A 13,140-nucleotide genomic window follows, 5' to 3' on the forward strand; every position below is an offset into this window, starting at 1 on the left:
CTTTTGAGGCCTGGATATATAGCTATCGTTTTATTTCATAACCAATTGTGTGAATCTAAGAATCCAGGATTCTAATTATTATTTGAATTTATTGCTCTATGATCTCAAGACAATTTTAACTCAGTGGCTCAAAAGGCTTATATCTTGGGAACTGGAGATGCTCAGAATCGTCATATTTCCTGAGACTTGGTCATCCCTGTGAATTCCTTTCAAAGATGTGTTGAGTACATTCTGCCTGTGTTTATCTCCTGTGCACCTCTCAGTTAGAATAGGAGTGTCTCTACTTTTCATATGAGGAACTGAGGCATGAAGTAGTGAGGTGAAGCAAGTGGTGTTTCACTGAAACTTCCAGGAGGTAAAGATGCCTGGGTGGGCCAGAGCTACTTTGATTTAGAATCACCCTGAGGTTCCCACTCAACCCTGACCTCAACTCAAGCCACGGAGAGTGATAGAGTCCTCCTAGTGACTAGTATTGGGATGTACACGGTCTTCACTCTGTAACCCAGCCTTGCTCGCTCCTTCCTCTTGCCACCTTCCCAAGGCTTGTTTCCTCCCTCACCTCCCATTCTGAATTCCCTGGGCAAAAGCAGGCACATTCTTTGGGCTAGAGTCCAAGTTTACTTAAGAAGAGGAAAATGTTATTATGGAGATTACAATAGTTTCAACAAACAGAGCATCCATGTACCCAGGCATGACCACAAGAATGCACACCAGCCCTGGTGCTTCCTGTTGGGTACCTATCAAGCTTTGCCTGAAACTAGTGGGCATGGGGTGGGGGATAAGGGAGCAAAAGAAGGCCAAGCAGCCAGGTGACATGGCTCTCTCCTCACCCCCGCATGCCGCCCGCACGCCCCCACACTCTAGGCATCCAGAAAGAAGACCAAAGATATCCCTTCCCTGCATTGGCATGCCCTACAGTCCTAAGGGAGACATATGGAACTCGGTTCACATTCTCAGAAGTAGAGCTGTGTGTGTGTGTGTGTGTGTGTGTGTGTGTGTGTGTGTGTGTGTGTGTGGCGTGCATGCGCTCGCATGCCTTCATTCATGAGTGGGAAGGTGTGGTGAACCATATAGAGGAATGAGGTGCCTCTTTATCCGTTCTACATCCTTACTCTAAGCCATATATAAAAACTCTCCCTAGACCCACCATGGAGCTCTAGCTGATTAGGAGAGAGTAGAAAAGGACTGAGTAAAAAGTCAAAAAGGCCTCTCTCTCTCTCTCTCTCTCTCTCTCTCTCTCTCTCTCTCTCTCTCTGTGTGTGTGTGTGTGTGTGTGTGTGTGTGTGTGTATTTATTTTCTAGAAAGAAAAAACATTAAAGTAAAACTCCTGGGGCCAGGAGCAGTCAGAAGTCTGGCTCACATCTCCTGCTGGGTAATTATCTGGCATTTAGCACCCCTCTTCCCAGCACTTGCAATTAGCAGGGAAATGAAGATGCTGTCATCCTACCTCCCAGCTTCTCTCTGCTGCCCAGAGGCCATGGAGGAGGCTCAGAGAGGTGGGGATCAGTGCAGCAAACTGAATGGAGGCGAGATAACAGAAAGAACTTTGAGCCAGTAGGGTCATCAACAGCACTGTGACTGAGTGTCTTCTGAGAAGACTTTCTGCCTCCCTTATGCCTCAATTTCTACAGTGGGTGCAGGCAGAGCTGCTCCCTTTCCTATGGGGAGCTATCCTGGCTTTGATTAAATAGCTGTGGGCTAGTAGGGTCTCACTGCATTCGCTCATATTGTCCCAAGTTCCCCTTTCATGCCGGAGTCTGGACAAAGGTGAGGTAGAGCCACCTGGAATTGCAGTGGCCCCAAGAAAGAGATAAGAATCTAGTCTAAAATGAGAAGTGAATGAGGCAGGATTACCCGCAGAGTTGGGAGGGGCTTAGTGAAAACAGAAGTTGTGGGTTTTAACAATGAAGAGGAAATTCTTAGAGGAAGCTTCCAGCGGTCTGTTCGGTACTATTTAACAAGATCTCTGCCTATTTGGGCTATTGTCCTCATCCTTTACACAGCATCTACTCTGTGTCTCTTCCGGAGAAAACTTCCTTATCATCCCCAGGCTAGTCCAGACCTTTTGGACTCTTCTAGCCAACACCCAGCTACCTCACCCTGTCTCAAGACACCCCAAGGGAGCAACCTGAAACTTGGGAGACTCAGAAACACAAAACAGAGTTTTTACTTGAAGGATTGGAAGGTTGAAATTAAATCAGAAAGGCCCCTAAATGAGAGGCTAAGGAAAGACACAACTATCGGTAGGAAAAGGTGAAATTCTCCAGATCAGTTCTGGGACCACAGAGAGGATGGGTGGCAAAGAGTGATTGACAGAAGTTGGCATAGATAAGCCAGGCAGAGAGACAGAAAGCATAACTCCAATTTCAGCAGAAGGTTAGGGTGGTCTAGACCAGAAAACAGTCATGGGAATAGAGACAGAGGACATGAGCTTTGAAGCCCCGCCCACCCTGGTGGCAACAGTCCTGGGTCACCAGCCAGCTATTCCAATTATTCATAGAAATCAATTTCATTCTCCAGAGGCTCAGATAAAACTCATGTTGCCAGTTGACAGTAATGGATGAGAAGCTTAGGGTGAGGAGATAAGAAGGGGCCCAGTGTTGGGTGACTGGGTGGGGCTTTGCAGGCTGAGGGCAGTGTGGTTAGAGGTTATCAAAACATCCCTTCAAATAGCAAAGGTTCAGCGCCAGCCAGCTCAGCTGTGATCTGTGTGCGGAGGGAGGGACAAGCCAGCCCCTCCCCAGACCTGAGCCATGAGGCCCAGATAGAAGGTCCTTGAATGCTATTCCTACCAAGAGGGAGAAACGAATTCAATCTTGACTGAGGTGGAGACTCAAAAGATAAGGCTATGAAACAAGATGCCCTCTGAGGCCCTGGCATCTGAGGGCCAGGAACTCTGTGTGTGTGTGTGTGTGTGTGTGTGTGTGTGTGAGAGAGAGAGAGAGAGAGAGAGAGAGAGAGAGAGAGAGAGAGAGAGAGAGAGAGAGAGAGAGAGACAGAGACAGGGACACAGAGACAGAGACAGATACACAGAGACAGAGACAGAGAGACAGAGAGAGACAGAGATAGAGAGACAGAGAGATTAGGAAAATAGTGTTTCTTTCACAGAACTCAGGAGCTTCTGAGGAAGACAGAGGAATGCCTGAATTGTCTCATCGGAGCATGGGCAGGAAGGCTGGGTTCCTATCGTACCAGATGGGAAAAGATTGCAAGACAACCCTCCTCAAGAGACATAAGACAGAAAAGAGTGTAGAGGAAGTTTGCCAGGTGAAGAGAAGGACTAGGAGAGACACTGGCATTCCCACAGTAGCATGGGAACAGAAGAAAGAGGCTGAAGACGCTCAAGTGAGAAATCGGGGAGAAGTGGAGATGAATGCTAGTAATCAAGCCCTGGCTCTTAGAGCATACTGTTCACCCTGCTGCGTGTTTCACATGAAGTAACCAGTGTCATCCTCATGACCACCCTCACCTTATACCAGAGGAAGCCAAAGCTTTGAAATAAATTAAGTGTTCCCAACGTCAATACTTGAGAGGATGGAGCTGGCCTATGGATGTCGGCAGCCCACCTTTGTCATGACACTACAATGAGATCCACTGGCTTATGCCCACTGTGTAAAAGAAACTGAGCCTCAAAGACATGGTTTGCCCACAATTGCATTCTATAGAACTGTCAGGGCTGGTAGACAGACCTATCCCTCTCCCAGGTCATCTCCAGATTGTCCCTGCTGAAGAGGTGAGTGGTTGTGTTGGGCATCCTCCACAGAAAGACAGGACTGAGTCAACCTCATCCCACTCTACTCAGACAGCTTTTCTTCACAGCTCCAGGTTGGCCTGAAAGGCCCCATCTACCAACACTCAGGGCTAGGAAGAGATAATGCTTTTTTTATCTCTGCAGAGGGTTTAATAGTTTATTCCCATCCAGGCTAGTGGGATGCCTGGTGCCTTGATCTTGGAAGGTGTCCAGTGACAGGACAAATGTGAGGAGGCACTTCCTACCTTCTCTCTAGCACATGCTCCTCTCCACCCTGCACTGTTGTCAGCAGGAAACATCTTGGATGCAGCACGTCTACACAGGCACCAGGTCCAGTGGAAAATAACCACCTTGTGCTCAGAGCTCTGACCAGCAAAGACAACAAGCCGGTAGGACTGTCACGGCTCTGGAGTGGACAAAAATCAACGTGCCTTCTTGCCTCTTCCACCTTTTAACTGTGTCCAGTTAAGCTATTATTAAATCCCACTTAACCATAACTCCATCTTGGGAAGTTGCTGCCAGGCCAAAGACAAGAAAGATCAAGTAGGGACTAGAGAGATGGCTCAGCAGCTGAGAGCACTGGCTGTTCTTTCAGAGTACTTGGGTTCAATTCCCAGCACCTACATGAAGGATTGCAATCAGCTGTAACTACAGTTCCAGGATATCTTTGGTGCTCTTTTGGCCTCCTGGAGTACGAACATATGTGTGTGGTACACAAAGAGTTATGCAGAGAAAACACTCAAGTAAATGAATAAATGCATCATCACCACCACCACCACCACCACCATCATCATCATCATCATCAAAGGTCAAATACTCAGTAACCCAGCCCTGGGTCGGGCCTATAGCTGGGGTTGGGAAATTATCCCCCCTTTCCCGCTTTTGCCACATGAATTTGACTATTGTGAATGAAACAAACTCCACTGAAACCCACAATGATAGAGCAAGAAAGCCCACCTCTTTTTCTTAACACTCTCTGCTGCTCCCCACACGCTGCAGAGGGTGGAGCACACCTCTTTGGCTTGGTATTCAAAGGCCTCTTGGGTACCCAGCCCTGGTCTCCAGGCCCCAGGTGACTCACTACCCCTGAACAAAGCAGGCCCTATCTTCATCCTCCACTACATCCTTCAAGGCCTAGATCATCTGCCGCCTCCAGATCCCCGAGGGAGAATGAATCACTTGCTCCGCTGTGCTCCCACAGTTCTGAGCTCATTCTTCTTTGTGTTGTGGACACAGATTTACGTATCTGTCTACCCAGTGTGAGCTCTTGCTAGTCAGTAAGAGGCATCCCCATCATTCCATCAAACACCCGGCACAGATTTGTAAATGAATCCAATAGACTATGCTTGAATAGAAGCAGCTCCTTTAAAAGCTTACCTAGTACAAACACCTTCTTTTGGAGATGCAGAAGCCTAAGACTGAGGTTGAGAGAGTGCCTATGAAGGATAGAGGGTGTTGGGAAGGGAAGGAACAATGGAAAGGTCCAGAGTTGTAGCATGAGCTAGCAGAGCAGGCTCTGGAGTCTGAGCCTTCAGTGTAAGATGAAAACAAAGATGGTCATGTTTGCTCAATGGTTGGGTAGTCAAGACTCCATGGCTCTCCACTGCCCTCTGGATGAAGGTCAAGTTATCCTGCCTTCCTAATTCCCTCATAATGTGGTCCCCTCCAGCCTGTAAACCTGATGTCCTGTTAACTCCACATTCACTCTGTATCACTCTGGGATCCATAACAGGCCCTTCTCCTTAGCTCTAGAGTCTCATTTGCTGGGTGCCCTTCCCTTTCTCCAGCCTAGCTGAATCTAAGGATCCTGCAGTATAATCTGAGGTGTCACTTCCACTGAAAAGTTACCATTGCTGCCTCCCCTTTATTCTTTATCTGTTGACCTAGGGTGTGGCTGTTGGGATAATCTGATATTTTGATGCTAATTACTGCTTGCTGCCTGACCCACCTTTTGTTTAATAAAAAGCCATCCCACCTGGGCAGTGAAAAGGAGATAGGTAGGGCTAGGAGAGAGAGGAATTATGGGAAGAAGAAAGGACCACCACCAGGAAAGGAGAGAGACCTGAAGTGAAGAGAGGAAGGCTGCCATGGGTTAGCTGGAGGAGAAGCACATGACTGGCGGCGTGGATGGAGAATCCAGCCCAGATGAAGAATATGAGCCAGTATTTGGGATTATGGATGGGAGGTAGCTTGATAGAAGTTATTAGAAGCTGATGGCATGGGATTGAGACAGGGTTCCCATGCCTGAGGCCCTACTATGGAAAGTAGTTTAGAGGATTGATATCTGCCCTGCCCCAGCTATCTTAAAATATAACAAGTGTCTGTGTCTTAATTGATTGCTAGCTGGGCCTACAGATAATACTGATAATACTTGTAATTTAAAAAACAATATGTGGCTGTCTCTCTTTACATACAGTGAGGCAGGGCATCAACCATATCAGAGTATATTTAACCTGTGCCCTCAACGCCCAACAGAGACTGGAAAGAAATGAGAATGGTCTATCAAACAAACTAATGAACAAATGGGCAGATGGATGGATGGATGAATGGATGGATGGATGGATGGATGGATGAAGTATTAGGACATGAACTCTAGGCCGCAGGTAGAAACACTTTTGATCCCAGCTCTTGAGAGAAGGCTTGGCAGTTAAGAGCACATACTGCAGAAAGCCTGAATTCAGTTCCTAGTACTCAGGTCAAATGGCTCTTAACTACTTATGACTCCAGCTCCTGGATGTTTCACACCCACTCCTGGCCTTCATGGGCCCTGTTTTTAAAAGCACATAACCATGGATAGACACATACTCATACATATAACAAAATAAAAAATAAAAATAAGTCTTTTTATAAAAAAAACACTGTTGACTCCAAACCAACTTCAGATCCTACATGAAAAGGAAAGGCTGAGTGAAAAGAAGGTGCATGAATGATTTTTAGGACAAATAGTAAGGCAGAGCTGAGGAAGTATTTGCAAGAATGGAAGGCATTCCATGGGACCCAGATAAACAAATTTATTTGTCTGAGCTTCACTTCCTCATCCCCTGATCCCTCTTATTTCTCGAGAACCTTTGAGTCACCAAGTCAGCATTGGGAAGGAAGAAAATCCTTGGGCAGTGTCAGCCAGTGCATCAGCTCACATCAAGCCTTTGCCGTCCTGACAGCCTCAGAGTCACCACCTACCACCCTCATTTCTCTCTCCTTCCTACTGCTCTCCACAGGCTGTTCACACTCCAGAGAGAGTGACTGAGGCCTCTAAGTGACTGCTGCTCCCTTACTGCTACAGGCTTCAGCTCTTTCACTTGAAACTGCAAGCCCTGCTCTACTGTCCCTGGCATTAGGCAAATCCCTACTTAGGCATTGGAATCCTTGTCTGGCCCAACATCATCGAGGTATCACATAACTTCCTGTTATGGTAAATACCACTTAGGGCTATCGTATCTCTCTTATTCTCTACTGTGGCTTAGTGCCAAGCACACAACCTGCAACAATGTTAGACACTCAAATTACTACTCTTGAAAAGAGATTTTGGAGACCACAGTGGTTTGGATACAGTTTGAGTGTTAACCCCCCCCAAATTTACGTATTTGAAACTTCGTCCCCAGTGAAATAATGTTGGGGTGGAAGGACCTTTAAGAGCTAGAGCCTAGGGAAAGGTAATTAGGTCATGGGAACACTGCCCTCAGAAAATGCTGATATTCTGTGTGGACAATGCAGACTATTGTAAAGTCACCCATGCATTTGGCTGTTTCCTTCCCAATTCTCCACCATGTTTCTGGTGCAGCCCAAAAGCTTTTACTGGGATGTTGGCACCATGCTCTTTGGACCTTCCATCACCAGAATAGTGATCCAAACAAATATCTTTTCCTTTAAAAAACAGCACTAAAATTCAGGCACTCTCTTATAGTAATTCTAAACAGACTAATGTAGTAGAAGTTATGGTTTCTTTAAAAACTCAGTTATGTTATGTAAACATGTTTTTGTTTCAATCCCAGGTGTGGGATATGAAGTTGCTTTAGTTTGTCCACAGCTGTTAACTATGATTGTCTCATGTTCTGAGAGGGGTGTGATCTTTTCCAGCTGCAGATAACTTAGTTCTGTGGACTCTGAGAGGGAAGAAAGGCCAGAGCCCAGAGAGAGATGGTGGCTCTCAAAGAAAAACAGCAGTGGCTACTCTCCCTGCTGCTGCCCACTACTGCTGCGGGTTCATTCTCCTGATGCATTTATTGTTGCTGGCTTGCTGGAATGCTGAAATGCTGGATATCCTGACAATGAAGATTGCACTTTACCCAGTGAGCTCTATCCCTAAACAACAAGTAGTCTAAAGATGTCTACGCCCCCTTTCCTCTCTAACCTTCATTCTCTCCTACCATTTGTTGGGATGTTAGGGTGGTTAAGGGTTGGAATGGAAGTAGAGGTATAAGAACTAAACTACATGCAACAGACTAATATTGAGGCCTTGAGAGGGAAAATGTTTGGAACTTTTGCATCATCCCCAGTGTCAGATTATTGAGTCTCTATTTCTTTCTACAAAGTCTACATTGTTGGAAGAAGGCTCCATTCATACCTCAAGCTCATCTCAAAAGCAGGTCTTTTTCTTCCAGGTCCCAAACAGTACAGTGATGATAGAGATACTCTCATCCCCACCCCTCAACCCCCAATTACAAAGCACACCACTCTGCGCTGCTACCCTGTCTACAAGGCTGAGAAGGATGGCCTCCTCCACACAGGACACACAGGGTCTGTTTCATCTACTCAAAGGAAGACCTAGGACAAGCGCTCCTCACTCTAAAGTTCCATCCCTATCTGCTACATCTGAACAGAGGCCCTGTTCATCCTGGATGGAGCCAGAGAGGTGAAAGGAGCCAGTAACTCATTCGCAATTCTGTATAAACTTGGCACCCAGGTCCTATGATATGGAAAAGAACCTTCTGTTCTTGAGACACCAAAAAAAATCACAGGATCTCAGAGCATCAGAGACCATAAGAGAGAACCTACTCAGACCTCCCTTGACACCCTGGCTTAAATGGGAAAATTGAGGCACAAAGATGAGTGAGAACTTGGTCAGGCTCACAGAGCTCCAGTCCTCAAAGAACTTCTATGCTCTTTGGAGATGGGAGACATCTATTTGGATGGATGGATGGATGGATGGATGGATGGATGGATGGATGGATGGACAAGAACCTACATTAATGCACTGAGAGTTTCTTCTTAGTCTCCCTGTAGCAGCACACCTCCAAGGACAGAGGCAGTACAAGGCAGTCTGGGTAGGTCTCAGTGTTGAATAGAACTCCATCTGAAATCAGAACAAGCCTTTCTGCCCTCTGTGGATTCATCTGGGACCCCCAAGGTCTGGAATCCTTGTGAGGATATTAATAAGGAAAGAAAAATAAAGAATACTGTTTCTCTTAGAATTCTTTCAGATGGCAGAAAGAAAATCTGTAGTCCTCCCGCAAGAAAAGAGCTATGGTCTGGAACAGAGGGAGAGCTGGTGGGAAATACCTGGACAGGACTTCTCTGGAGACTGTGGGTAATGTTCTGGATCAAGAACTTAGAGTTGAGAAAATGGGAGTCTTCCCTAGGTCCAACCTTTGAAGTCAATAGGGACCTGTGATCCCTCCTTGATGACATCATCAAATATTCAGTAAAGTGACAAAACCCAGAAATATATTCTCTGTATAATTAGATTTTCATGGGAAAAAGAGAAAAGGAAAGTTCATGTTTGAGTCTGATGGCTGCAGACCCTCACCAGAAGGGCCAGTAGACATACATGACCACCAACTGCAGAGCAGCTGAGTAGTCTGTGGCTCAGCAGGGGTCTTACCAAAGCTATGAAGGGTATGAAAATCCCAAAGAGCACAGGGGTAGTACCGGAGGATTTGCAAAATGTTCATCTCCTTATTCCTTCATGAGACAGAAATGTATTAAATGTGGACTGCATACACAAGGTGCTGGGGTTTCTATTGTGAACTGACTAGACTTGGCATCTTAGATATTCTTGTGTACATGTTGGACTAAGATCTCTTAAATGAGTATCTCCCATCTCCCAAGATTTTATAAGTTCTTTGAGCACTGGGGCTTAGTTCTGCTACTTCCTTGATCCTCAACACCTGCTCCCTTCTGCTCCATAATAAACAATACACCTTTCACACTGAGTGGGTCTCTAGTGGTCTTGGTAAAGGCGCACTGTATCATTGTCAGCCATATTCATAGCCCAGTCATTTAAGCAGCTAGAATAACTATGAGCTGATTTGAATGTGTTTTCAACTCTCTCGCACGCATAGACCCAGAGGAGTCGATCCAAGTTCATCAAGTCTATCTCTCTACCTCCCGACCAGACTGTAAGCTAGGGCTAGTCGGTATGTGTTCTTTGCATAGATATAACAAAGGCATAAAAGTTAGAAAACCTGGATATGACTGGCCTTGGCAGCCAGCCCCCTAGTATACAGTAGTCATAGTCATTTTCACTGCCTGTAAACTTTCTCCATGTCCTCTCCCTCTCCCTCCCTCCCTCTCCCTCCCTCCCTCTCCCTCTCCCTTCCTCCCTCTCCCTCCCTCCCTCTCTCTCTCTCTCTCTCTCTCTCTCTCTCTCTCTCTCTCTCTCTCTCCCTCCCTCCCCACCCACTCACCAGTAGCCTACAAGTTAAGCAAAGTGCTTTCTTCTGCCCCTATTTGGTCCCTATTTGACAGTGCACTGAAACTTGAAGAAAGAAAGCAGTATATTCAGGGTCACAAGCTGGTGGGTGGTGGCATAGGGATTTGAGCCCAGGTCTGCAAGGGCCAGGATCTTCTTTCTCTGTCAGTGTCCCTGGGGTACATATTCCAGATGTGGCTACTCTGTATCTGACAGAGCACCAGAGCTAAGCTGATTCATGAACTGATGGCCCCAACCTCCCTGCAACCCCTGCCTGATGGATTAGCTGGCTCTTCTACCCCCGCATCACCGGCCAGAAACCAAAGAGAGGACAAGAAAGCTGAGTGGAGGATAGGGTGAGTGGGAGAGAGAGCAGAGGTGGATGAGAACATCTCAGCATCTATCACCAGGGATCCCACTCCTGGACCAAGTTCCCATCTGGAAATCTGTCTTGCTAGCAACCTGTCAGTCATTCTCCAGAGTGAGCTACCTCCCAGGCCCCTATGGCCTCAGAGCCTCCTGGGCCTCAGGCAAAAAGATAGCACATAGCCTGTTCTGACAAGGAGAAGCAGCAGACACTTAGAGGCAGAAGTCAGACTCAGACAGATACACATGTTTGCATTGGAGAGATTGTCCATGTCTGCTTTCCTTTGTAAGCTACACCCTTCTTGCAGCTCTGAGTCTCCACTCTAAATTCCCCAAACTCCTGCTAAAGCCCTGCTGGTGTTGCTGGCTGTATGGGATGTGATGCCTGGTCAGTATTTCTCCTTTGGCCTCATACTCATCATGGGCTGAGTCAACAGCTTCTGTCCTCTTGGCTAGACACGTATGAGCACCACATATCCTGCCTTGCATATCCTGTTGGACTCAGAACACAGAGACTTAGCAGAAAGGAGGGAAAGAGTGGCCTAAGCCAGCAGGGGTGTGATCATGCAGTAGAGGTCAAACCCAAACAGAAGAGCCCCTGCCGCAAATTCATCTTGCAGCAGTCCTTGCGCTCTGCAAACTAGTGAGTGGTGCTGTTGTGGAGAGACATTACCGATGGACACTCAGGATGGGGAATCTACTGAGCTTCTGGGTGGTGGGGACAGCTCAGCAAATAAAGGACCAGAGTGGTAAGTGCTCTTGAGAGATGTTAGAAACCCAGAAAAGGAAGAAGGGATAAGGAAGAACCAAATTAGCCTGGTGAAAAGAGCTGAGCCTTGCCCAGAGCTATTGCACATCACAGCCTGATGTGGCTGACCAGACTTGCAAACCACAGCAATAATGCCATTGTCCTCTGAGCAGTGGACGAGGATTATAATTTCAGGTGTGACTAGACGCTTAGGGGAGGGGTCAGTGTCAGGGAAAGCTCATAGAAGAGGCAACGCTATGAGAAGGGTATGGGATCATGAGCACGGTGAGCTGAGCTGACCTCAGCTCCAATCAGTCATGACCTCTCCTCAGAAGCCATATGGTTGCTATACGGATTGTCCATGTCTGTTGTGAGGGTAGGGCCTGTGTCACCCACTGAAGCATCTTTATTTCCTGTTGCCATGGTCCTTGTGGATGTATACAGGAATAACTAATGAATGGCAAAGAGTCGGGGAAAAAATGGTCTGGTCAGAGAAGAATTAAAAGGGAACTGACAAGTAGAGCCCCATTGTGCCAGGCACTCGCCAGGTTGCTTACATGGATAATCAGGTTAGTTCGCCAACTCCCTGCGATAGGCTGTATAGATGTATAATGCTCTTTCCATTTCACAGATGAGGAAATGGGACTCACAGAGGATCCAGGACCAGACAGAGACAGGCGACAGGAAGAGACCAGCCCTGTGCTTCCTATCCGTGGTTCCACATTTCATTTGTGGATATACAAGGCTCCTTTCATCCTCCTGGGCTATTTCCAATTGACCTAGGGATATTTGGCTGGAACCTCCAGATCCAGAGGGCAGCCCCTCCACACCCACTGGGCTACCCCAGCCCAGCTGTGCAAACAGACTCCAACTGGGCTGTTCCACAGAGGGTTGGGGGTTGGAGGGAGAAGGATATAACAGGTCTGACAGGTCAAAGTGAGCTGAGTTTAATGAGAATAGTTCCAACCCCAAGGTAGCCTAGAATACATTCTTCCTATGGCCAGGAGAGGGAGGGGTTATGGTCCCGATTACAGTCTAACAATAAAAAGAGCAGTTCATCACCCACCTCTGCTGCAGGTTGGTAGAGACCTTGCTTGGTCTGCTCTGCACTGACCTGGTAACAAATCCAAGAGTCTTGCAGTAAACCTCAAATGTGTAATATCAGGGTGCATGTGGCCTACCAGTGTGGCACAGTGTCTCTGAGTGCCCCTGGCAGAAGAGAATGCCTGAGGACCATATTGGCCTCTTCTCCATACCTCTTCGTATCTTTTCCTCCATTTTCTTTGTGCCCCAAAGTCTCCCTTCTGCACCACTAGCTCCCTCACTCCTTTCCCTACTAACAGGCCCAAGTGCAAGGCCAGAACCGTAAGGTTCCTAGCAAAAGTCCTAGAGAAGCTCCCAACACCAGAGTGGGTGCTCGCAGCCAGCCTGCAGAGATCACTTGCAGGGTACCCACAGCCTGACACTCACAATCAGAACTCTCCAGCATCCACTTCCTGAAGGACCAGATAATCCCCATGTAAGAACAATCAGCCACAAAGGCCAGCAACCAGCCGCAAAGGCCGTTGTGTTCACACTAACACAAACATAAGTGGCTGCCCCTGGGCCTGCCCCCCCCCCCACGCACGCTTTAACCCCAGCCC

The sequence above is a fragment of the Acomys russatus genome, chromosome 29 (assembly GCF_903995435.1).
Source record: "Acomys russatus chromosome 29, mAcoRus1.1, whole genome shotgun sequence".
Lineage (NCBI taxonomy): Eukaryota > Metazoa > Chordata > Mammalia > Rodentia > Muridae > Acomys > Acomys russatus.